This window comes from Chenopodium album, chromosome 4 (genome assembly GCF_948465745.1).
Source record: "Chenopodium album chromosome 4, dcCheAlbu1.1, whole genome shotgun sequence".
NCBI classification, from domain to species: domain Eukaryota; kingdom Viridiplantae; phylum Streptophyta; class Magnoliopsida; order Caryophyllales; family Amaranthaceae; genus Chenopodium; species Chenopodium album.
Genome location: NC_137837.1, coordinates 56598425 through 56625349, shown reverse-complemented (window position 1 = coordinate 56625349; position 26925 = coordinate 56598425). Strand labels below are relative to the sequence as shown.

Sequence of the window (26925 nt, the reverse complement as noted above, 5' to 3'; positions counted from 1 at the left end):
TCGGGATATGGTTTAGTCAATATAGGGTCCATGGTTAATTGTCCAGATGCACCGCGCGGAAGCCTAACCGTGAAGGGTTGGCGCGAGTGGATGGGACGCCACGAGTTTTAGAAAAACTCGCTTCCATGGTTTGGTGAATTCAACATTCTCGGATCTAACCTTTGTTGCTCAGAGCGTTCAATCAGGTAGATGGAGCATGAATTCCCAGAGGGTTATGTCAATATGTAGAACACATATGGGTTTCAGAAAAGTGAGAAAAACTCAATCAGGAAGTAGGAACGAGCAAACAATGCGAAACACTGGTCGAAATTAGAACGCATATTTCTGGCTCGGTATTGGAAGAATTTGGCGCCAGCAAACAGAGGTTGGCGCCAAGATTTAGCTGTAGAGCCTGGCGACAGAGCTGTCGTATTGAGCTACATTTAAATGTCTGGCGCCAGCTTCTGTTCGCCGACGCTAATTCCTACATGCCTCAGCATCTTTCTGTGCTCGATAAAATTTTCCAGTTTCGCGCAGTGTTATTTTGGTCCTAGTTGTGAAAGATATTTCTCAAATTTCCTACGTGTAAAATCCTATGTTTTTAACTCATTACAGATGGTCTTTCCAATGAGATCTTTTTTTATGCATATGACAATAATGTTAATCAAAATTACGCACATGAAATACTTAGAACGTTTCGAGTGTCATCCACTCATTCTAAATCATTGCCGAAACAAATTCAGGAATTAAAAAAGAAATCCTCCCCAGTGGAGTCGCCAAAAACTGTAGGGAATATTTCAAGCATTAATCCCCTAGCTTGAACCCCACTGTGATCATACACTAAAGTACGGAGGCGTCCAAAGGGAAAGAAGATAGAGCAAAAGAGTCGCCAACAAGTTTTAGGATCCTATAAACCGTTCACAGGGTGAAGGTTACACCCCTTAACGATCCAAGAGATCGTCAACTCCATAAGGTCTTGAGCCGAATAGGGTTCGGGGATGAAGGTACAAATCTAACCTAAAAGAGATCGAACCTGCCCGAATAATAGGCCTCTACTTTATTCTGATCGTATTCTGTGCGCTTTCTGACTAACATGCAATCTATAGGATTACCCTAAACCTATTTATCTATGTTGGTTGAATATTAATGCACAAATAAACTATTATTGGCGATCACTTGAATTATAATCATATTAACCCTAAACAAGATAATTAATATCTTATCACTAGGTGAATAAACGTAATTGGCACCGGTTCAAAACCCCTCAATGCCACCGGTTTTGAACCGGTGCCAATGTGGGGGGTGCCAATTACTTGGATGAAAAGCCACCGGTTGAAACTGGTGGCAAAAATGGATAACGGCACCGGTTAACCGGTGCTAAAAGTGACCCAAAAAAAATTAATCCTTGTTAAAAATGCCCAAATTATTATTTTATTTTTTTTGTCTTTTTTTTCACTTTAAAATTTAATAAACTAAAATAAATAAGAACACAAAATGTAAAATAAATATAATCGAATCTCTGCCATATATAATCAAAAACGTTTTACAATATACATTAATAAAATAAATCAATTACAATATATAAATAAAAAAAATTACAGTATAAATAAAAAAAAAATTACAACATCACCATAAAAAATAACCCCATACAACATCTAGATCTATAAACTTGCATCTTGCATCAATGTACGTGCACCAATTAAAACAAAAAAAATCGATTAAAAGAAATTAAAAACAAAACGAATTAAAAAAAGAAAATATATCTAGAAAATAAAAACAAAAACGAATTAAACTAACCCAGAAAATAAAAAACAAAAAAAAATAAAATCCAGAAAATAACCCAGAAAATAAAAAAACAAAAAAGAATTAAAATAACCCTGAAAATAAAAAATAAAAAAAAAATTAAAATCTAGAAAAAAAAATCGAGTAAAATAAATAAAATCCAGAAAATAAAAAAAAAGAATTAAAATCGATTAAAATAAAAAAAATCTATTAAAAATTCGATTAAAACAAAAACCAAGAAAATAAAAAACAAAAAGAAATAAAATCGATTAAATAAAAAAAAATCGATTAAAAAAAAACCCAGAAATTTAAAAAATTAAAAAACGAATTAAAATCAATTAAAACAAAAACCCAGAAAATAAGAAACAAAAACAAAATAAAATCGATTAACATAAAAAAAAAACATCGATTAAAATAAAAAAAAAAAAAATTTAAAATCGATTAACATAAAAAAAAAAATCGATTTCATCATAACCTAGCAACAATTTCGAAGTTAAAGATCTAAAGTGAATAATTGAACTAAAGATTAAAGATAAAGATCCCAAAAAAACCAACCTCAAGTTTCTGATTAACGAGGAAGGACGACAAAACAATGACGACGAGGGAGGACGACCAGCGACACTTCATTATTAAAAAATTGTTGTTGATGTCGATCTTGGTAGTAGTGTGGCGGCGGCGGTGGTGGTCGATAAAGGGAGATCGAGGAGAGAGACGAGAGAAGAGGAGGAGGGGACGAGAAGGAGACGAGAGTGAAGGAGAGAGGAGATCCAAATGGACTCAGAGAAGGATGCATGCATAAGGAAGAGGAGAGAGAAGGGGGAGGAGAGAGAGACGAATCGAAATGAAGGAGGAAAGAGGGGAGAGAAAAGGAGGCTAGGGTTTAACTTGAAGGGAGAGGGCCGGTTTTTTAATAAAAAAAATTAGAAAGGCACCGGTTCGGTTTGAACCGGTGGAAATATTATCCCCCGCCCATTTTTCCCCTTTTTTGCCACCGGTGGCAATTGCGCGGTGCCATTTTGCCTTTTTCTACTAGTGTATTAAGCGTGATTACAAGTACAAATTCCCTTTAAACATGCATAAAAGGTGTGATCAAGCAAAAATAAATATCATCAAGCAACATAATGATAATAAAAGTAATAATCATCATAATAATAATTATAAATTTATAATCATGTTAAAAAATAATAATAATAGCAAGATCCTAGGCATGATGCTAACAAGATTAATAACAAACCCTACCATGTCACTAACAATCATAAATATTAGAAAAGAAAATAGAAGACATCATAACAATCATATATAGTATTAAAATTACCCTAGACATGATACTATGAATATCATAACAACCTAAGCATGAACTCTACATCATAACATCAATAAAAACCATTAAAATACTTACTTTGATGCCTCGTACCTCTTTCTAATAACAAAATACACGCGTTAGTAACTTCAAGGAAAATAATAAACAAAACAATTAAATTAAATAATAATTTAAATAGAGATTTGGGACCAAACCCTCAGAAAATAAACCTTTCACGTCTAGGGCGAAGGCAACTTCGAATATGGCTAGGTGTTTCTAGATCTAATGAGTACGGAATTTATATTTGTGAAAAACTAGTTAAGAAAAGAGAGAGAGAGAGAAATCAAGAAAATCTTGATGAGAGTTGGTGATTGTTAGAAAGAATAAGAATTGATGATTGTTGATTAATCAAAACGGAGTTTTAAGACGTTATTTATAAAGAAAATCAGCCAAAAAGATAAAATATCAAAACAGAGTTCTGACGCAAATAAAATTGAATTAGCGCCAACGCTGGCTATTGGCGCCAGACGCCGACATTAGCGTCAGGCGCTATAGCTGGCGTTTGGCGCTGATTTAGAAATTCACGCGTTTTCTTAAAATCAGATAGAAATTGCCGTATAGGAGGATAAAATCGTATTTCCCTCAAAAAAATTTCTTTGATTCTAATTAAAACTCTAAAAAAGTCAACAAAAGTCAATTTATCAATGCTAATTGAATTAGGAATGAAAAGAATCTTCTAGAAGAATCTAGAAGACTAAAACCATTCCTAATTGCATTAGAAATCAATTAGGAATGATAAATCTATTTTAGGCCCTCCTCTAGATCATTGGGCCGCATATAAGGCTCGAACCGGGCCTAGTTTAGTAAATTGGCCATAACTTCCTCAATATTCATCGGAATTGAGCTTATAATATATCGTTGGAAAGCTCTTGTCAAGCCCCATCCAACTACACTACTATTGGACCCATGTCATGGACCAACCAAACTTGATTGGGTGTTTTCTTAAAATAAGGTTTCAAAAACAGAGAGAGAGAAAAGAAATTAAAACCATCCGCAACACTAGACTTTCCACACTTTCACTTTATTCGATTATGATTTGACGCGAAAGGTACTCATCACTGGGTTTGGTTTTGGGGAGACACAAATGGGTGTCTACAAATAAATTAAATTTAAAGAAGATGATTTAATTAAAAGACTGAAATTTCATAAATAAAATAAAATAAAAATTACATTATTGATGGAATTTAAATAAAAGCTTAATAAAACAAATTAAATTTAAACTTAAAACTAAGTCTAATAAATTTAAAGTTAAGCAATGCTTCAATCTTTCTTCTCTTTCTTTGCTCTTTTCTAATTTTTATCTGAGTCCTCTTCATTGTCCATGACTTTAGCTAGTAGGCATCCTTTAGAGGACATACATTCAATTTTAGAGTAAATGGTTCCTTTTCTACCCAAACCTTCTTCTCTGGAGTGTCAGCTTTTCTTTTCCTTTTATCCTTTGTAGAGTCTTTCTTCTTAGGCATCACAGGTTTTTTGAATTCAATCTTTTCACACAAGCGTTCCTTAACAGAAATCACTTTGTCACTTAGACGATTCTTCACATTGGATTTACTCTGATTGTTCTTCATGTCCTTTGAAGGCTTCTTAAGAAGCCACCTCTTTACATCATTGGGCAAGGAAGGAGGAACCTTTTGGTAATCACTTCCCATAAAGGTCTAGTGCTCCAATATGCGTCAAATTTCTCTACTTCTTGAGAAACAAGGAATTCATAGGGATGACGAAGATCCCTAGAAGGAATTGTTTGAAGTAGGATGTACTGTCTTTTTACCCTACAGGGATAATAAAAAGTCATCTTGGTTAAGCTTGGAAGACGGCAGAAGGGTTGCTTGTTGACACCAACCATCATCACTATTTTCCACCAAGGGTTGACCTACTTGATAGCAAAGTTGCAAGAGGTAAAGACTTTATTCCACTCATTGGTAAAACTCTTAGTAACTAAAGACATGATTATTTGTGAGAAAACCAAGATAATTAATCTGTTGGAATTATGAACAAATTCGGCAGATTAGGAGGCTATTTATGCACAAAATCCATGCAGTTTTAATCCGGAAAGGACTCGGAGTCAGCGCACTGCAGCGCCAAACGACAACCCTGTCGCTTAGATCAGCAACGCTTGGCGACATCACAAAACGTGTGGCGACACGTGGCGCTGCAGCGTTTTATCAACGAGCTATACAAACCGCGTTTTTGGCTATGATTCGAACTCGTACAATGACTTTACGATTTTATCCCTTTCTACAAATACCCTTACATATTAATTTCATATATTTTCCTTCAATTTTTTCTTTTTTGGATTTATTCAGACTGAACATAATTTTAGGTTTGTTTCAAGTCCAATTTATTTTTCATTTTTTCTTTTCAGGGGAGAAAGTCGGATACCCTCCATCAATAATAAAAATGATGGAAATTTTTGCGCAAAATCAATTTTTTGCACACACAAATATGCACATTAAAATGAAAAATAAATGCAGTCATAATAAATAATAATATGTATATACAAATATGACTAATAAATGAGTCAATCAGGCAAAGTCCTATACAAGTCAAAATAAATAAAACACAGGTACAACTACGGTGCTAGAGGAAGCAGATGATGACGGATGTTCATCTTATCAAAGAACTGCGCAGAACGAGGAGTATGCTCCCCACCAGTTCCAGTCTCTCCAGGAGGAGGAAAACTCAGCTCATAACTCGTCCACCTTAGGTCGTCCTGGGGATGAATCAGTAAAGGCTGAGGCTGCTGCGACAATGAGCCGACCTCGTACGTCCCACCGCCTCTTGGAGCCGAAGTCGCCTCTCCCAGGCCTACCGGCCCAGCATGTGCACCCTCAGATGAAGAGCCCGAGCCCTCCACCGCCACGGTCCGGGCAGCGTCAGATCAATCACCCCGACCGCCAAAACTAGTGCGGCGACGCCTCGAGCTAGACCTCGTCGGCTCTCTCCGAACCTCAGGTCTCGTCCGGATACGGGAAGGAATAGGCTGTCCCTGCAAGAAGAAACCAAGTCAGAAGCAATCAAAATAGAAATCTTAACACTGCAGAAATAAAGAGAAAAAGTTACCTCCTGAACAGCGTCGTCACGACGACCAGAAGCCACGTTCCTCATCCGTACGAGCTGGCTCTGGAAGGCGTCTATGCACCTCGCCATCACCGTAACCACCTCGCGCGAGAACTGTCTAAGAAATAAAATCAGTAACAACACAAGACAGATATGAACAAATAGCAAGTAAACAACTCACCTAAGTCTTGTGGCGAGGAATAGATCACTCCACAAAGCGCTGATCCTCGGGAGCGGGAGGAATCATCTCCTCAATAGGCCCGTATGTCCCCTGGTAGTGGATGGACATACGAGGGGGCACGAACTCAGTAGGCCCAGCCTGACAAAAAGCAAATCAAAGTGAATAACATATCTCTTGGGGGTTACTTAGAAAAAGGTAAAAGATAAAAATCATACCGCCACCTCCATAGACAAAATAGGTGTCGGAGCTAATAACGGCAGCAACTCCTCCTCGTAACACCGCCTTGGGATCGCATGAGATCACTAAGGGGTACCAGCAGGCGACCTCTCCGACATGCTAAGCAGCCTCACGTCATTTAACATGTGATGTGGCGGAGGAGCAGGGACAACATGAATCTCTAAAGAGTGCTGAATGGAAACTCTCTCTCCTAGGTACGCCGTCGGTCCATATGTCCCTAGGAAGTAACGACGCTTTGCAGTGTACTGCGCAACCAGCCCAGGAATAACCAAACCGCCCCATGGCCGGTATAGCACTTTAGGCCAGGAGTCTCACAATGCACGTAGAAAGTCGGCATAGGCCAAGCTGGCCCAGTCATAAGTCCCGGTCAAATGAAGATCGCGAACATCAGGAAGGTAGTAAAACATCACCCTACTACCCTTGTCAGGGGGAAACGTCCCTGACAGCAAAATAAGTGCAAAGATGCGCACCCGCTGCTCTCGGGTGGTCGAATCGTCCTCAAAAGCTATCGCCAGAGTGGACCGGGAAATGTACTTGGTGCAACTCATCAACCTCAGCACGAGCCCGAACAGCAATCGGATCCAGCAACTCATCAACCTCAGGAGAGTAGACGCTGATGGTGTTGTCGAATGGCAGCGCGGTCGTACTAAACTCCAGTCCCGAGATGAGACTGAAGTCGGTTGGGGTGACCATCTTCTCACCCCAAGGAAAGTGAAAAGTGTTGGTGGTGTCCCAGAAGAACTCCACCAGAGCGCGAACCACGCGGTGACCTCCGTCAAAAGAGCTCATGGCCTGCGTGGCTTGAAACAAGGCAGTCATCCCACAAGACTCCCACAGAAGTCTCAGAAATGTGGTGGTCGGGGGCAAAGTACAATGTCCGCTCATCCCACTCGGGGGAGGGACCAAGAGAAGTGGACGGGTCGGCGTACTCCTCAACGGGCTTATGCTCCCTTCTCGTGTCTCGGGACTGTGAACCAGAACCTCGCTGTCTAGACATACTACATTGTACAAAATCGACAAAAATCAAGTTTCTATACTATCTAAGGTTCGTCTAGCCGCATGATACTATGTTCGCAAAAAGCAGAGTACGTAGTACTAAAACAGAGCACAATTTCAATTTGAGCATATATGGCATTTTTCAAGCATCCAAACAATTTCTTGCAATACGATGATAATTATTGTGACAAATTGGACAAGAATTGCTAGCAAAAACATCAAGAACGAGCCACATTGTTTTCCCGACCTTAAGAGGTCCAACAATGGTGAATTGTTCGTTTCTTCACCAAATTGAGTCAAACAAGTCACAAAATATTCCCAAGGCAATATACAAACATAATCAAGCAATTTCATGGCATAAAATTTAACAAACAAAGCAAATTAAGCAATATAATGTTTCGAATTTTCAACAAATTCATGAAGAAATATGTGCAAAATTCATCAAAATTTGGGTGAGTTTAGAAAAAACTTACATTGATCAGGAAAGTAGAAGAACAAAGCTTTGATTTGCAATAAATTTGAACGAATTTGGTTGAGAAATGAGCAAATTAAACCTCTGCGGCGATTTTCGAAGAAAGAAAGCAGTAGCAGCGAAATGGCGAAGGAAAAGGGATTTATACGGAAATCCCAATTCTGGCGCCAAACGACAGCTCTGTCGCCAGGCGACAGAGCAAAATCTTAGCACGAGCGACGTTGCAGCGGCGACATAGCTCGAAGCCTCTCAGAACAACTATTTCGACATTGTATAGCAATTTGGGTTCCTTGGTACGCCAGTTAGCCCCTATAACCAATTTGTCATGATTTATTTATCGGCTCGGTTACAATCGCATTAAGTGATTAACCCGATAAATGATCGTCTCACTTAGCTTAAAGCGCCTAAACATTGGCTCATTACAAAGGCACCGACATAATGGTTTGCAATACAGCAAAGGCACTGACATACTAGTTTACAATTAATAAGCACCGACATACTGGTTTAAAAGCAGCAAAGCGTCGACGCACTGGCATAGCAAAAGCAAAGGATCAACAAGCGTTGGTCTTAGGTGATACTCTTCAGGGTATTATCGCAACAAATGAAGATAGTTTCAGGCGAAGCAATCTTCGATCGTGTTCCCTTGCTTGGGAAAGGTGCTCACAAAGAGCTAGAAGGTCGTTTCAGGCGAAGCAATCTTCAATGAGGTTCTCTAGCTTGTAGAAGTCTATCAGGCATTTACAGGCGTAGTAGTCTTCAGGCGGTATTCTTTAGCTTGCGGAAGATCGTCAAAACAAATAGAAGGATGGCGTTCCCTAGCTTGTGGAAGGTTGTCAACAACGGCAATGCAACAACAACACAAATCGGTTACCTTCAGAGGCATGTGCTCAACGGTGCAAGATACGTGTTTCTTAACTCTCTTATATGTTTTAACTAACGCTAGTTTGCAGGTATCGGCGTTACAGGAATGATTTAGGATCGCAGAACGTTCTGAGTCATTCTCCGTCCCTATCGCTACTTTGACTTTTGTTATTGAATCTTGCGTTTCTCCAAACTCAGTCAAAGTGGGGGCTTCTGTAGACACCCATTTGTGTTTCCCCAAAACCAAACCCAGTGATGAGTGCCTTTCACGTCGAATCATAATCGAATGAAGTGAAAGTGTGAAAAGTCTAGTGTTGCGGTTAGTTTTTTATTTCTTTTCTTTCTCTCTGTTTTTGAAAACCTTTTTTAAGAAAAACAACCAATCCAATTTGGTTTAGTCCATGGAAAGGGTCCAATAATAGTGTATTTGGGTCGGGTTCGAAAAGAGCTTTCCAACAATACATTATAAGCCCAATTCTGATGAATAATGAGGAAGTTATGGCCAAATTACTAAACTGGGCCCGATTTGATATTTATATGCGGCCCAATAATCTAGAGGAGGGCCTATTATTGATTTATCATTCCTAATGCGATTAGGATTGATTATAGTCTTCTAGAATCTTCTAGAAGGTTCTTTTGAATCCTAATTTGATTAGCATTGATAAATTGACTTTAATTGACTTTTAAGAGTTTTAATTAGAATAAAAGAAGTGTTTTTATGGAAAATACAGTTTTGCCCTCTCGTACGCTTAAATTTTATCAAAATAATAAAACGGGTGGAAAACTGATTGCATCGCCATACGACATGCTTGTCGCCTGGCGACAGACCTAGCGTTTGGCGACAGCTCTGTCGTCTGGCGACAGGCGCGTGTTTGGCGCTGCATTCGTGTTTTATTCTTTTCGAAACTCTGATTCATCTTTTATCATATCCTGCTGATTTTCTCTATAAATAGGCTCCTAAAACCTCCGTTTTTAATCAACAATTCCCAATTCTTCTCATCTAATTCTTCTCACCAACTCTCATCAAGAAATTCTTGATTACTCTCTCTCTCTCCCTTTTATAAACTAGCCTTTCTCATACAAAATTCCGCATTCACAAGATCAAGACACACTAAGAAAAGTTAAAAGTTGCCTTCGCCCCAGACGTGAAAGGTTTTAATTTCTGGGGGCTTGGTCCCAAATCTCTCATCGATTATTTAATTTAATTGTTTGATTATTATTTTCATTAAAGTTACTAACGCGTGTATTTTGTTATTAGAAAGAGATACAAGGCATCCAAGTAAGCGCTTTAATTGTTTACATTGATATTATGATATAGAAAGCATGTCTAGGTTGTTATTTTGATTCCTAGTATCATGTTAGGGTGCTTAATGAAATCAATGATTCCTAGTATCATGTTTAGGGAAAAGGTTATAATATCAGTTATGCTTTTCATGATTCCTGCAATGCTTCCTATTCTCTTTCCTAATAGCATGTTACTATCATGTTAGGGCTATATATTTGATCTTTATTGTTTAGTGACATGCTAGGGTTTGTTATTAATCTTTTTAGTATCATACCTAGGATCTTGCTATTATTATGCTTTAACATGATTACGATTATTATGATTAATTTCATTATTATGATAGTTATTATGTTGCTTGATATTTATTGTTATTTCTTGATCACACCTTTGATGCATGTTAAAGGGAATTTGTACTTGTAATCACGATTAATAAGATAATTAATAATCTTGTTCAGGGTTAATTTGACTATAATTCAAGTGATCGCCAATAATAGATTTGTTTGTGCATTAATATTCAACCAACATATATAAACAGGTTTAGGGTAAACCTATTGATTGCATGTTAGTCAGAAAGTGCACATGAATACGAGAAGAATAAAAGTAGAGGCCTATTATTAGGGCAGGTTCAATCTCTTTTAGGTTGGATTTGTACCTTCATCCCCGAACTTCCAATCTTGGTTCAAAACCTATTGGAGTTAACGATCTCCTGGATCGTTAAGGGGTGTAACCTTCACCCTGTGAACTGTTAACAAGTTCCTAAAACTTGTTGGCGACTCTTTTGCTCTAGCTTCCTTCCATTTGGACGCCACCATGCTTAAGTATATGATCACAGTGGGGTTCAAGTTTGGGGTAATGCTTGAAATATTCCGTACGGTAACCTTTCACGTAACCCTTAACTAATTAACCCCTCAAGTAACCCTAGCCTAACCAAGTAACACTAGTAGAATAAATGTGATGGGAAGCTATAATTGGCAAGCGGTTTACATAATCTGCTTCCCATTTCATTAATTATAAAAAAAATAGGCAAGCGGTTCGGGGTTGAACCGCTTGCCTTTTGACTAATGGCAAGCGGTTTGAGGTTGAACCGCTTACCATTAGTTAAATTGGCAAGCGGTTCAACCCCGAACCGCTTACCATTTAAAAAAAAAACGGGCTAAGCTATACCCTCTTCTCCTCCCTGAATTTTCATCAATTCACTTCCAAAAATTTCTTCACTCCTCCTCTCTGTCTCACTCGTCCTCACCTCTCTTCTCACTTCTTCAGATTGCGGCCACCACCACCACCACTCCATTCATATAGTTTTTAATTTTTTTTTTAAATTTGGTTGTTTCGAAGCTGCATGTAGTGGGTCGTGGGTCGAGGTTGCTCGAGGCTGCTGGTGGTTGGTCGAGGTTGCTGGTGGTTGCTCGAGGCTGCCGGTGGTTGCTGGTGGTGTTCGTGGGTGCAGTGGGTTGTGGTATTCGTAGGTGGTGTTGAACCGAGCCCAAGCACAACGCATAACAACTCTCTACTATCTATCTCTCTCCCTCCAATTGTCATCCTCATCCCTCAATCTTTCTCTTTCTCACTCTCAAATTAGGCTGAGTTTTGCTAAATTTTAGTTTCATATGTATTAATTTGTATTAATTGTTTGTTATTCCAAAATTTCAAGTTAGGGTTTCAATTAGTTAACACAATTTTCTTTTAATTGTTTTATTACTTGTTTGTATATTCGATAATGTTAATTGTTACTATATATATATATATATATATATATATATATATATATATATATATATATATATATATATATATATATATATATATATATATTGTTTGAATTTGAGTAGCTTTAAAATGAAATTTATAAAAAGAATATATATTAGTTAACATTTTAGTTTGTTAAATGTGGTTAGTAAATTGCAATGTATGAATATAATGGATTGCTATATATATAAGTAAACTTAGTTTGATTGTAGGTATGTTAATTTAATTATTAGCACTATTTAAATGAATGAACTTGTTTATTGTTGAATGTCAAATAAATGCAAATTATTGAATGCTTGCATCATCATTTGCCTAGATACCCGTTCGAGTCTTTCTCAATAGGAGAAAGTCTTGAATAGTCCCCAGTTGGGAATGTTCTTTGACGTTTAATCTCACTTAGGTAGTGAATGTATGTCTGTTTTTTGATGTTAAGGAATATATGGGCTTATCATTTTTTCATCATGTTCTTTGGGTACATATGTAGGTAAGTTATTACCTACATTGTGTACTTGGAGAACTTGGGGGAAAATGCTGGCGAATTTCCGTTAAAATTTAAAAGTTGACATACATTCACTAGTGAGATTAGACGTTCAAGGATGGGTTAGGTTGGAGTGATAAGGACCTTTTGGGAGCATTCATTTTTTACGCGATATGGATGATATATATATGCTATGTACTTTGATTGACATAATACATGTTACATTTATACATTGTTTGAAATGTGTTGGTATGTTTAAAGGTAATTTAAAGCGATAATGGATCGTGTTTGGATGTATGGTAGACGTGATAAATTAGAATTTTTTAATGGGGTTCAAGAGTTTTGCAAGAGTGCTTCACAGTATCAGCTCAGAACGGTTGTTAATTACCTTTATTGTCCTTGTGTCAATTGTGATAATGTCACAAGGGTCAATAATGTTGATACCATCATGGCTCATGTACAATGTCATGGGTTTAGGCCTCAATATCATGTTTGGGTTTGGCATGGTGAAAAGGGATCGTATAGGGAGAATGTTGTTGGCAATGAGACGTATGTAGAAAGTGCCGAGATTCATGTTGAAGAAGAAAATGGGAGTGATGATGGTGGTGAAGGGGATGACACCGAGGATGGTGGTGGTAATCACTTGGATGAGATGATGCGTGATGTTGAAGGTGAATTTGGTGATCAATCTGATGTGTTTGAGTCATTATCAGAGGCTGCCAAAAAGCCTTTGTATCCTGGGTCCAAAAAATACACAAAACTCTCAACCGTGCTTACACTATTTAACATTAAGTCTAAGCATAATTGGAGTGACACTAGTTTCACTTCTTTGTTGACTGCGTTATGTGATATGTTGCCAGATGGGAATGAACTTCCTAACTCCTATTATTATGCAAAGAAACTAATTTGTCCATTTGGTTTGGAGTATAAGAAGATACATGCATGTCCTAATGATTGTGTTCTGTATCGAAATGAATATGAAGAGTTGGAGGAGTGTCCACGTTGCGGTAAGTCGCGTTACAAGTGATCAAGCTACAATGTTGGTATGAAAGGATCTCCTTCCAAGGTGTTGTGGTATCTTCATATTATTCCAAGGTTAAAGCGACTATTTTCAATACCAAAATACGCTAAGAATCTAAGATGGCATGCTAAGGGAAGAAATAAAAATGGTTTTTTGAAGCATCCGACTAACTCTCAACAATGGAAGAACATCGATATGAAGTTTAGGGCATTTGGTGGTGAAGTCAGAAATTTAAGGCTTGGGTTGTGCACGGACGGTATGAATCCATTTGGCACTCTTAGTACCAAACATAGCACATGGCCGGTACTTTTAGTGATTTACAACTTGCCTCTGTGGTTGTGTATGAAACGGAAATACATAATGCTTTCACTTTTAATAACGGGGCCAAGGCAACCTGGAAACGACATTGATGTTTACCTTGATCCCCTTATTGATGATTTGAGAAAGATGTGGGACGAAGGTGTTACCGTTTATGATGCCCATAAGAACGAGATGTTTCTTTTGCGTGCTGCCCTTATGTGGACCATCAATGATTTTCCCGCATATGGCAATCTGTCCGGGTACAAGAACAAAAAGGGCATAAAGCATGTCCCATTTGTATTGATGACACACCAAACGTGTATCTTGAGCACTATGGCAAAGATGTGTACGTGAGGACCCGAAGATTTCTTAGGTGCGATCACTTGTATCGTAAGCAAAAAAAGGCCTTTGATGGGAAAGTTGAGGAGGGGGTTGCGCCTAGGCCATTGAGTGGAAAGGAGGTTTATGCTAGAGTGAAGGGTATACCATGTTTTTTTGGTAGAACAACGAAACCAATTGACCCACAAGCTCTCTTTAAAAAGGAATCAATCTTTTGGACGCTTGAGTACTGGAAAGAACATGATGTTAGACATTGTCTCGATGTGATGCATATAGAGAAGAATGTTTGGGATGCCATTATTGGGACAATTATGAACATTCCTGAGAAAACGAAGGATGGAAAGAGTGCGCGATTAGATTTGCAAGCGTGGGGTGTTCGTCCGGAGTTGTGGGTTCAAGCTAAGGTAAGTATGGCGAAGATAAAGGAAAAGGGAACCAAAGATGGTGGTCAAAATCGTAAGGGGAAGCGCAAGGAAAAGGCCACGGGTATCGCAAAGAAGAATGGTGATGGAAAAGGCAAGAACCAAAAGGTGTATTTACCTCCAACTTGCTACACATTATCAAAGGAAGAAAAATGAAGGTTTTGTGCTTGTTTGTATGACATTAAGCTTCCATCTGGGTTCTCGTCAAACATGAAAAGGTTTGTTTCCTTAAATAGAGAATTGAAGTTGAAAAGTATGAAATCCCATGATTGTCACATGATGATGCAAGTATTCCTACCGATTGCAATTCGTGGTATTTTACCAAAGCACGTGAGAGAAGTTATTACAAGCCTATGTGGGTTTTTCAATACTATTTGCAGCAAAGTTCTTGATCCCTTTACACTTGATGCTCTCCAGGCGAATGTTGTGGTAACTTTGTGCAAATTTGAGATGTTTTTCCCACCATCACTTTTTGACATAATGGTGCATTTGATTTTGCATTTGGTTCGTGAGATTAAGTTGTTCGGTCCAGTCTTTATGGGGTGGTGCTACCCTTTTGAACGACACATGGGTACACTGCAAGATAAGAAAAGAAATCCAGCCCATCCGGAAGGCAGTATGATACAAGCAATTGTGTTCGAGGAGATTGGGAATTTCGTGGCAAAGTATGTTGCCGTTGCCGAACCTATTAGGCTTCCCACTTCCCGACATGAAGGGAGACTTGATGGTCATGGCACAATTGGGTCAAAAAGGATCTGGGCTGCTCAAGATCAAATCATGCAAGCTCACCTATTTGTGCTTCATCATATTATGGAGGTTCACCCATATTTAGAAGAGCACATGGATAGTTTGCGTGTTGAATATCCATCAAAAGGGGAAAGAGCACTAATGTAGTTGCATAATAAGATGTTTGTGAAGTGGTTCCATGATCGTGTGATGCGTCAATTGGATGAGACTGTGTCTGATACAATAAAGTGGCTAGCTTATGGTCCAAAGGAAGATGTTCATTCATTTGAGGGATATGACATAAATGGGTACACATTTTAGACTGAGAGTCGGGAGCAGAAATCCTCATCAACTCAAATTAGTGGTGTCACTCTTGTGGCTTCATCAAGAGAGTTTGCAAGTGCGAAGGATACATCAATAGTTGACGTACTATTATCATACTACGGACGAAGTCAGGAAATATGGGAACTAGATTACCGTGACTTCAAGTTTGGTTTATTCAAGTGTAAATGGGTCGATAATAATAGGCGCAACGTGAGAAATGATGACTTCACTCTTGTAAATCTTGGCCACTTGCGGGATAGTCTTGAATCATTCATCCTTGCATCTCAAGCTAAGCAAGTGTTCTATGTAACTGACCCGTCTGATCCAAAATGGTCCATCGTCCTTGCTGGCAAAAGGAGAATTTTAGGGGTTGGAGAGCTTGAGGACGAGGAAGAATATGATGCATTTGATAATTCTCCTCCTTTCACTGCTCCTACACTTGATGTAGCAACTGATGTAGACGGTGATGCTACTTATATTCAATCTGACCACAACGAGGGAATAAACGAATGAGGTACTATTATTGATGCATGTTTTATTTACTAAATATCTTTTGCTCCGACAACCTTGTTTATTTCAGGAAGTGTTTTATTATTTTGCATTTTCAACGTATAAGCATGTAATATACACTAAATATATGAATTGTTAAGAGGATTATATGTGAATTTGTTATGAAACCAAAGAAGTTGGGTAAGTGTTTGGCTTTTTTGGTGCCTCAGATTTGATTGCCATTACTGATGACTAACAACATGCTTTGCTTGTTTATAGTAGGTGTGTACATATCATGGATCCAGATGAGAACCTTCATTCTGATGAAGATATGGATGATGAAGATGATGACGGTTGTATGATATTAATAAGGAGATAGATATGGGGGAAGCGGAAGACCAAGCTTATGACAAGTTCCAACATAAGTTTGATGAATATGAGCGTATAGCTGAAAATGCCCCGCCTATTGAGGATAATGTAGTTTCCGAGTTTGTAGATGATTCACAATGTGAAACTCAAATGCAAATCCAAGTGAAAACCACCGGTGGTGGAGGAGAGGTAAAGGCACCGGTGAACAGAAGGAGTAGGGGTGCAACAAAAGCTTTCAAGAAACTCAGGGTTCCTATGGTGCTTGATTTTAATGAGTTAGGTCAACCTACTGGCCAATGGCAAGACAAATTTTCTAGTCAAGTTGGCATACTAACTCGTAAAATACCAATACAACTTGAGTGGGCAGATATACCTCACGGGTTGCTTCAAACATTATGGGACGATAAAATGGTAAGTATAATAATTTACGAACCTAGCGCATAACCTGCTCACAGGATGTGTATATCAAAACAGGTGCATAACCTAGCACATAACCTACTTGGGTGCTGCAGCTGCCTGAGCAGTAGCCTTGGCTGCTGCAGCTGCCTCGGCTGCTGCTTGGGTGCTGCAGCTGCTTGGACAGTAGCCTGGGCTGCTGCCTGGGTTGCTGCAGCTGCCTGGGCAGCAGCCTGGGTGCTGCAGCATTGCTGCCCCGATTCGCGATTTTGTTTTTTTTTTCTTGCATAACGTGGATGTTTGCGCCAATTACAGAGTATGTTCCATATTCCTCATGAGCCAGCTAAGAGAAAAGTCTTTGAAGCTTTTGTACAAGAGAGATTAAAAAACTTCAAGAGTTACTTGAGGACGAGATGGATCCATAAGAAAAGAAGGAAAAGACCGAAGAATAATGTGACTGGTGATGGAGAAGAGGAGAAACCTGATAAGAAATCATAGGATTTATATCCATAAATAACAGTGAAGGACTGGGAGAAGTTTGTGGAAAAATCTTCCACTAGGACCGCACTTGTATGTTTTTATTTATCAATAGAGTAGGCTATTGATTTTTAGTTTCTTACAAAGACTGATGCTAACATATATTTCTGAATGTGTAGGAAAAAGCGAACAAGCTAGAATCAATGCCGGGAAGAAATTGTACAGCCATCATATGGGTTGTAAGACATTTGTGGAGTCTAAACCAAAGTAGATCAAAGCAGGTCTATACCCTAAATCCATAATGTCATCATCTAATAAACCACTTTCTTCCACGGTCACAACTTTGGTAAATCGTGCAATTAACTGGTGGTGTGTTATGCATGGGATCGACAAGAAAATAGGCAAGTATGTCATGCAACCGGATAAGAAAGTAGTAGCAGATGCACTTGTAAGCAAACTTTACTACTTATTAATTATATTTTCTTGTCAAGTACATCTTACTTAGAACCGATAACTTTTTGTATTGTTACAGCTAGAACATACTTCGGAAGTGATTGAAGGCAAGCTGACTCCAAGCATTGAAAAAGATCCTTTCACCTTAGCTTTGGGAAAACCATACCACCTAGGGCGAGTAATTGGTTCTGGCGAGAAACAACTAGGGTGGGAGAAGGTGATGGGTTCATAATACACAAAATCAGGAAAAAGCAGATCAAGTGTTAATTCGCCACATCGTATTGATGAGAAGGAAAAGGAATCAATTAAGGCGGAGAAACGCGCGGAGCTGCAAGAAATGATGCAAAGTCAATTCAATGCCATTCTGAAGCACATGAACTTGCCGATTTTTCCATTACCCTCGAGTACCCTAGTAGACTCATGTAGTCACCCAGGAGGCCCCGAGGACGATCCAGTAGTTGAGAGATAGGTAATTTTAGTACGAGGACAAATTACGTCATATGAAGTTCGTCAAACAAGGTCTTTTGCATGCTTAATTATTTTACTTTTGTAGGATCCTAGTCCTATGGATGCAGAGTCATTGAAGAGAGCAAATCCGATGCTTGAACCTTTCCCAAATGTTAAGGTAAACTTCACTACGTAATCAACTTTTCTTATCTTAGGCTTTCGTTTGTTATTTCATAACTTATTTCCTAATTCCTAATCAAATATGTAGGAATAGACGCCTTGTGAGCTTCTTCACCCCGGGGAAAAAAAGGATGGACAGTTTCAGTTGGTGGGGTATGGTGGTGCACAACCTTTTGACACGGTCCATTTTAAGTCTAATACTAGCACCCACTACATCTCGGTTGGGATTGATTCTATAGTTGCTGGGTTTGAGGACTTACCACTACCGGTGCCTAAAGAGAAATATGATTTTTTTAAGCTGCGTGACGCGACCGGTAGCTTTGTGCAATGGCCACGTGATCGGTTGAGGTTGATAGGAGGGGTAAGTAAACACTACTTGTGTGTAACTAGATTAACATGTGCTTTGTGCAATGACCATGTTCTTTTATGTTACTAGATTACTATGGAAAATTAGTCCTCTAAAAGGAAGAAGGTGGAGAAGCCAAAATCCAAGGAAGAAGGTCCTCCGAACATGGAACAAGGACAAGTGTCGAAGAAGAGTTCGAGAGCTTCTTGTACTCCACTGGTAGAAGCCGATGTCCTTAAGTCGCTTTTGAAAGCATGTACTTTTCTTCACAACCGTGTTAGTGAGTTGCCTACGGGTACACATATTCAAGTGAATTTGCCTAAGGCATTGTTCCACTATGATGAGGATGCGATCGCATACATTTCTAGAGAGGATGTGACGGAATTTCTAACGGGTTCCATGCTTAACATTTCCATCATTCAGACTTTCATGAGGTAAATTAACATGACTATTTCTAAACATATTGTATTTTTGATATCTTCGTACCAAAACAATGCAAATAGTAATTACTTGCACACATTACTTTCTTGAAGGTCACTACAGGAGCTCCTAAGTAGTAAACCCGATGGTGAAGCAGCAGTTGGGTGGTTATGCCCCGAGCAGACATCCACAACCAAATGCTTGCATAACCCTCGTGATGTGATAGATTACCTTGAGCGGGGTATTAAAGAATCAATGCGTGCGGGAAACAAGTTCATATTAGCCCCTTGCTTTGAGGAGTAAGTTTAAATATGTCACTCTTAAGTTGTTTGTTAAGTATAGATGTTTACGTATAAAAATTGATGGATTGATATTTTCTTTAATTTATATTAGTCTACATTGGAGCCTTATGGTGATTTGTGTTTCCAATAACACAATCTACTACTTTGACTCGACTCGTATATGGCCACCATGGAAGTTGCTAGTGAATAACCTATTGAATAGGTACATACCGCTTGCTATTGTTTTATATCATCACCTAAGTCATTGAGTGGCTATGTTCGTAAATTTATGATTTTTTTTTAAGTGTTATGAAGAAGTTGAATTGTCGTTCGGTTGCGGGTCCTACGCGGAAATATTCGAAGGTAAAGCCTTAATATATTGATTTATTTAATAAAATTGCCTTGAGTTATGGCTATGCATGACTAGTTTAACTTTGTGTCATGTTAGTGTGCGCAACAAGACAACGTTGTTGATTGTTCCTTGTACTTGATGAGGTTTATGCTTGACATGGTCAATAGGTGCACTGAAGCCCAACACATTGAGGAGGTACCTATTTTTACTTTTTTTCCGTTTGATTTTGGAAAAAAGCCGCCTTAAAACTAAGTACAATGCTAATTGCTATTATTTCAAACATTATACACCTAAGACTAGTTAATATTGACATGTTATGATAAAGAAATAGTTCATTAGATAAGAAATGTAGAAATCGGGCAAAGTATTAGTCAAATAGGCGATTTTGGGTAAAAGTCGTCCAAAAACTTAGTAAAATGATATTTTGATATGATTTCAAACATTAGACACCTAAGACTAGATAATAATGACATGTTATGATAAAGAAATAGTTCATTAGATAAGAAATGTAGAAATCGGGCAAAGTAGAAGTCAAATAGGAGATTTTGGGTAAAAGTCGTCCTAAAACTTAGTAGAATGCTAATTTGCTATGATTTCAAACATTAGACACCTAAGACTAGTTAATATTGACATTTTATAATAAAGAAATAGTTCATTAGATAATAAATGTAGATTTCGGGCAAAGTAGAAGTCAAATAGGCGATTTTGGGTAAAAGCCGTCCTAAAACTGAGTAGAATGCTAATTTGCTATGATTTCAAACATTAGACACCTAAGACTAGTTAATGTTGACATGTTATGATAAAGAAATAGTTCATTAGATAAGAAATGTAGAAATAGGGCAAAGTAGAAGTCAAATAGGCGATTTTGGGTAAAAGCCATCCTAAAACTTAATAGAATGCTAATTTGCTATGATTTTAAACATTATAAGAATAGTTAATATTAACATGTTATAATAAAGAAATAGTTCATTAGATAAGAAATGTAGAAATCGGGCAAAGTAGAAGTCAAATAGAGCTTATTTGGGAGATTTTGGATAAAAACCGTCCTATAAATTACAAAACCCTCTTTTAATGTGATTTCAAACCTTAGACACCTAATAGAGTGATGTAATATGAATATGAATGATGTTTGAAATATTTAACATATACATTATTATTTAGTTTGAATTTTATGTAATATATGAATGATGTTTAATGTTTGGTATTTAATTTATTTTTTTTTCAAAGGTTTGTAAGATTCAAAGGGAAGACCCGTTAACAAGGGAACAATTTGATGAAATTCGCGACATGTGGGATTTGGCATCTAGGTAGAATAATATGTGTTAGATAGTGAGATTGAGTTTTTTTGTTATTATGAACAATTAATATTTAGTTGCTATCTTTTTTTTATGTATGTACATTGCTTATATGTAATTAGTACTATATATTATTTTTTAGTGTTATATATGTTATTATTATTATTCATTTTATTGTTATTGAATTATTATTCTTAAATTTGTAATATTTTAATTTAATTATTATTAATTATTAATATTAATTAATATTAATATTAATAATAATAATAATAATTTTTAGAATTACAGATTAATGTGCATATCAAAACAGGTCACTAATACTATTATTGTTAATTAATATATATTTAGGGGGAAAAAAAATTTTAAAAAATTTTTTAAAAAAATAAACAAATGGCAAGCGGTTTTGGCGCAAAATCGCTTGCCTTTCCCCCCTAATGGGAAGCGGTTCTGAACCGCTTGCCATTTAAATGGCAATTGGCAAGCCCCCTAAACCCATGCAGTTCAGAACTGCTTGGCATTAGGGGGTTTGAACCGCTTGCCATTATGTTTTTTCTACTAGTGTAATAATATTCATTTTTATCAAGCGTAAAACCTTAAATTAATTGAATATAAGAATAACAATTTATTTCTACAAATTACTACATTAGTCATAAATTCTTTTCAATGTTAATGATAAAACAATCAGGGTACAAATGTCTCAAAAGGATAAAATTAAATTAAATTGATGGAGGATTTTTCTCTGTGGTACACGATGTGGCCCGGGTTACTTAAGTTACTCTTGACCAAGTAACAACTTAACCCACTTGACCGAACCCCTCAACTAACCCCTGATCGAATCCCTCAACTAACCCCTAATCGAGTAACCCCCCTTCCCAACCGTGTAACCCTCAAATAACTCCTAGCCTAATCGCTCAAGTAACCTCCAAAGTAACCCCTAGCCTAAGTGAGTAACTACTCGAGTAACCCCTCAAGTAACCTCTGACCGAGTAACCCCACAAGTAAGCCCTAATTGAGCAACCTCGACCAAACCCTAGTCACACAGTGTGGCCACTCTGGCCAACGACAAATAAAAATTTGCATTAAAGGTTGTATGGCCAAAGTATTATTTAATACAATTGTTTACTCTTATTTATAAAGGCCAAATTAAATGAAATGACTTAAACGTACTTACACTACTTTTTAAAACGCTTCGTTTTTTGTTGTGGCAAGCCACATCATGTGGTAATTTGACACTCACCAAAACACTGATCAGGTAACCCCTAATCGATCGAGCTGAGTAACCCATGACCGAGTAACTCTTGATCGACCAAGTAAACCTTGACCGACCGAGTAGCATTAAACCAAGTTTCGCTTAACTCATTGAGTAACCCCTAACCAAGTTATGCCTAATTCATCGAGTAACCCTAATCAAGTTATGCCTAACTCATCGAGTAACCCTAATTAAGTTACGCATGGCTGACCGAGTAACCCTTTACCAACCAAATAACCTTGACCAGTTACATATGAAAATTTATGTTAAACTTAACATTTAATACAATAGTTTTTGTACTCATTCACAAAAGTATCCATACCCAGTTAATATTCGATCACCAGTCTGTCACCTCAATTATACTTGTATAATCCTTTCTCCTTCATCACTTTATTTCCAAGGTATTTGCATCCACTTATATTACATGCCTTATGACCTCCTTAGTCCTTATTTCATCAATAACTTTAAATTAAACTTAATTAAAGTTCACTTACTATTTCCAAGGGATCCTAAGATGATTCTCATCACAAGTCTTCGTAGCTATCTAAACAAATAAAAGTTATTTAATAATTAAAATGTAATAATAAAAACACTACATTATCACTATGTACTTTTAATTTAATTCTTGTAAAAAAGTACTTAATTTTAATAGTAATATATCTATTGATTTTTTTATCAATAATTGTTCAATGCAATTTCATATCTTTGACAACTAACATTTACATCAACGATTTACTTAAACAATCAATGTAAAAGCATGTGTGGCCTTACTATTAGACGGGTACAAAAAGTAGAAATTATTTTTTAAATATTATTTCATTAACTGTAATGTTTTTTTCCTAAAAGGGAATGTATCACATATAAATAATAATGTTATATTGTTAATTAAATTATAGGAAATTTTAACATTTGCTACCAGAAAAAACACTTCGCTTCAAATTTGGTACCGGTTAATTTATTTTATTTATTTTTTTTACTTTGCTATCACCTAAATCAGAGTTTGTTAAATTTTACTACCACCGGTGGCGGATCCAGGATTTTATGGGTGCCGAGTCACCGTCACCCCACATACCTCTCGATGCAAGAGGTGAATTTTAATTTGTGGAGGATGATTTTTTGACGGAGGAAGATGAATTTTGGACTAAAAAACTTGTCGTTATATCACACTTTTGTTTTCTTTCATTTTGAAAATTAAGTCATAATTTCAATAATAGTTACTGATATTAATTAATTGGTATCCCTCATATAATGAATATATGTTACCGTTATGGATCACACTAAATAGTTAGGATTAGGTTAATTAAAGTATAATCGTGTTAAAATTAGACGTAGTATAGAATAAGGAAAAATAAGGTAAAACTAATCACATTGATCCCTAACTAGAGTAAAAATAGAAAAAACTACGGAGTAATAATCCTATATATAAAGTGAAAGGGGGTTTGGGTGATAAATTTCACTTTCCCAGAATACCCCTCTATTTTGTCTAAAAAAAAAACCTACCCAAAAAAAAAAAAAAAAACTCCAAGAATGAGTCCCAAGATTTGATCCCGCGCCATCAATTTATTGTAAGTAGCAACAAACCACTGAACCACCTATGCACATGTGATAATTGAATGCTTTCATTTTCTTATATACCTTAGTTTTGTTTTTTTTTTTTCCATATAATTTTTTCCCTAGGTCACGTGACCCACCGGGACCATAGCTAGATCTGTCAATGACTACCACTTAACGGAACCGTTAGGATTCTGTTATGTTTATTAAAAAAAAAAAAGAAATAGCCATTGAGCCACTCATCTCCCTCCTTTTTCTCCTATGACTAACATCGAGGACCGCCATTCTCAAACACCAACTTTAGGCAACTCCAGCACCTCTTCCTTAAGTTACCCAATTGCCCCTGTTGCTAAATTCACTCCCAAATCAACCAAAAACAACGAACAACTCCCAAATCAGTTTGACCAAAACTCCCAAATCAATTAGTTGCAAAATTGGTGGCGTTGGTGGTGTTGTGGGGTGTGATAAATTGATGGTAGTGGCGGTTGCTACTCGCGATGGCTTAAGGTAGGTTGTGATGGTGCTTGTAGTGGCTTAAGGTGGGTTCGCCGATTAACTGCTTCTCGGGGGTACATTTTCAGTGCCCCCTTTACAATTCTTTATTTTTGTTTTTCCTCAATTATTGGATCTCACGGTAGAGTAGTTCTTTCTCTCTCCTCGTACTCTAATTTTTAATTTTATTTCGATATGTTATTCATTTGTATAATTTATGAATTAACTTACAATTAATTTTTTACTTAATTCAATTTGAATGGGGATTTTTTTGTGTTTGTGTTTATGAATTGGTAGAGATGGCTTCAACTGGGAATCAAAATCAACAACAGCAACAGCAAGCGCCGCTGCAGCAACAAGCACAAGGCGGCAGCGATGGTCAAAAGGGAGGGGGGTTGGCTGCATAGGTTGGGGAAAGGGAAAAGGGAGGGGGGTTGGTGTCGGCCGCTGGGCAGCAGGAGCCAGGAGGGTGGCTGGCAAGGAAGGTTGCTGGGGATGGAGGGGTGGCTGGAAGGTGGTTGGGCCTTACTAACAGAAATAGTAACGGTGTAAGGCATCCGCAGTGAACTTTAACAAACTCTGATTTAGGTGGTATCAAAGTAAATAAATAAATAAATAAATAACCGGTAGAAAATTTGAAGCGAGGTGTTTTTCCTAGTAGAAATGTCAAATTTTCCTAAATTATATAAAGTGTCTTAGTCAACTTTAAAACCTCCTGTTATGAGTAGTCAAATAATAAGTGTAAGAAATTATAGTTTTGTTAACATTTTGAGATTTTTTTTCCTTATTGTACCATAAATAAAAATAAACCAATATAATAAATATACAAATTAAATCATTTATATTGATCAAATCATATAAATTATTTTTTTAAATGAGGTAATGTAGACAATTTTGATAACGGTAGTCAAAAGATTCATATAATCATATAATCTACACTCTTTAAAAGAGAGAGAAGATATGCAGAACTGTTCCTTATGAACAGTGGAGCAGTGTGCAAACGTTTTGTCCTCGGCTTAGGATGTTATTTGCGGTCCTACCATTGGATTTGTCTGTCCTTCTTTTCTTGAATTCACTTGTTATCACTCATTCATTTTTGTTTTCTCTCTCTTCCTACTTTCTTTCTCTTTCCTGCTCTTTGTCGTACTATTTTTCCACTTTTTCTTTTAAGCTTTTTTACTCGTCCATTGAAGGTCACTGAGTTTTCCAGTGGTGCGTGTTCAGAGATTTCTTTCTTCCATTATAGCTGAGCCTTTTCTCAATTTTTTCACAACCTCAGTTTTTAGGGTACAAAATCAGAGGAGAGAGAAAGCGTTATAGAGAGAGAAATGGGGCCGATAACAAGCGAGGAAGTAAATGATGATTTGGAGCTTCTTCTCGACCTCCTTGATCAAGCACCTCTTAATCTTTTTTCACAATTTGTTATCTGTAGTTATAATTTTTTCAAAATTAGGTTTTGATATTCATTTTATTTGGGAAATAGGGTTTGAATGTTGTTGAAATTGGGTGTTATTTTTTTTTTTTTGTTTTCTTTGCTTTTTCGGTGCTAAATCACGATTTTAAATGTGATTTATAGGTTGGATTTCTGTGTTGAGTTTTGGATATGTGGTCTTCATTTTGTTAAATTCGGGAATTAGGGTTTTGATTTCTGTTCAAAATGAAATTGGGGATTTCTAGGTGTCAGTTTTGGGTGATTATTTTTATTTTCGTTTATTCTTCAATTTTGTATGATTTTCAGTCAGAGATTAGAGAAACAGATATAGGATTTTATTTCTTCTTCTCTAAGGTATGATCATCTTTAGTTTTAATTTTGAATTTTAAAATAATGTTTTTGCTTGCTATAGGGTTTTTTAAGTTTTATTTATTTATTTATATATATAATATATGTTGGGCTTGAACGCTTGAGTTGATCTGATGAATTGTTTTGATTTTTAAGGTTTTAAGGGGATGGCGTCAAAGAGGGTTTTTAACGAGCTAAAGGATCTGTAAAAGATCCCCCGAATTCCTGCAGTTCCGTTGTGCTAGTATACTGTTTTTTTTTTCTTCAATTGTTAAATATAAACACACATTTTATGATCTTAATAATGGAGTCTTTAGTATACTCTAAATTATTGTCAAAATTTGTGATTGATTGATTGACTAAATCCCCTTATTTTTCTTTAAATTCTATGAATTTGGACCATACTTACAATTTTCTTGTTAAAATTCCCCGATTCATGTTCTGAAACCCTTTGATTTTCCTTAGGTTTTGTTATTTGAGTGTATCTTCAATGCCCCATGACAGGGTAAAGTCGTATCCCCTAATCAAAAATAATTACCTAAATCTCTAACTAAAGTAGATAGGGAAGTAGGGTCGAACTCCACAGGGAAACAGGTCTTTTTAATTCTAATTCATTATTATAATCTAAATTATCTAAGTAACCAATAATTTTAGGTATGAATTCTATACTACGAAGAATAAGTTTAGGGAGAAAAGAAACAATAATAAGGAATCCTAGGGTCACAGGTTCACCAATAATTAATATTCCGGGATAGAACGAAGTAATTAATAATTAACAATGC

The 26925-nt window shown here is 36.9% G+C and overlaps 1 long non-coding RNA gene across 2 annotated transcripts; it reads left to right on the top strand.

Moving 5' to 3' along the window:
* Nucleotides 1-24103: 24103 nt before the first annotated feature.
* LOC145627022 (uncharacterized) lies at nt 24104-26448 on the top strand. 2 transcript variants are annotated; one of them, XR_014111268.1, is made up of 2 exons: nt 24104-24378; nt 24661-26448. It is a non-coding gene; the product is annotated as an uncharacterized LOC145627022 (long non-coding RNA). The 2 variants fall into 2 exon arrangements; XR_014111269.1 differs by having other exon boundaries at nt 24104-24410.
* The last annotated feature ends 477 nt before the right edge of the window (nt 26449-26925 follow it).